The sequence below is a fragment of the Gavialis gangeticus genome, unplaced genomic scaffold (assembly GCF_001723915.1).
Source record: "Gavialis gangeticus isolate Ggan-Ray unplaced genomic scaffold, GavGan_comp1, whole genome shotgun sequence".
NCBI classification, from domain to species: domain Eukaryota; kingdom Metazoa; phylum Chordata; order Crocodylia; family Gavialidae; genus Gavialis; species Gavialis gangeticus.
Window position 1 is genome coordinate 14,733,887 of NW_017729011.1, and position 543 is coordinate 14,734,429.

General features: G+C 68.0%; 1 protein-coding gene across 1 annotated transcript in view; it reads left to right on the forward strand.

Annotated features, from left to right (window-relative positions):
* Nucleotides 1-338: 338 nt before the first annotated feature.
* The window catches only part of SPTAN1 (spectrin alpha, non-erythrocytic 1), a 66,655-nt gene continuing 66,450 nt past the window's right edge, over nucleotides 339-543 (forward strand). The window contains exon 1 of the mRNA XM_019510590.1: nucleotides 339-414. The gene's annotated coding sequence lies outside the window, so the exon portion shown is untranslated. The remainder of the gene's footprint in view (nucleotides 415-543) is intronic.

Genomic DNA, 543 nt, shown 5'->3' on the forward strand with positions numbered 1-543 from the left:
AAATAAATAAAACAGCTTTCGCAAAAACAGACCATCAACCCCCAACAAAATTTGAGTTTTCGCAGCAGCTTTCCGGCGCAATAAATGAAACCAGCTCTGCCCCAGAGCACCACAGCCCCGGCCTCCGCCCTGCGCCCAGGCCGCCCCTCCCGCGCCGCTCGTCTCTTTCCGGAACCTCTCGTCTTTCTCCGGCTTCCCTCGGCAGCGCCTCGGCTCTGCGCCACCTCTCGTGGGCGGGGCCCGCGAGCGCCGGTTCGCTCCGAGGCAGCTCGGCTCGGGCCGTGCCCAGGGCGCGCTCTGCGGCGCTGACGTCACCCCCGGCCGCCCTATAAAAAGGGCCGCGGCGGGCAGCGCGAGTAGTCAGTGTGTGAGGGTCGTGAGGAGCTGAGCTGAGTTGGACCCGGCACAGACCCGGTGAGCTGGGACGGGGGTACGCGCCAGGCCGGGGCGGGTCAGAGCCGAGCTCCCTTCCTCCTCCCGCCGCAGCTGTTAGAGGCAGGTGCAGCGGCCCTGCGCCCGCCGCCCTCGAGCGAGGAGAGGGGT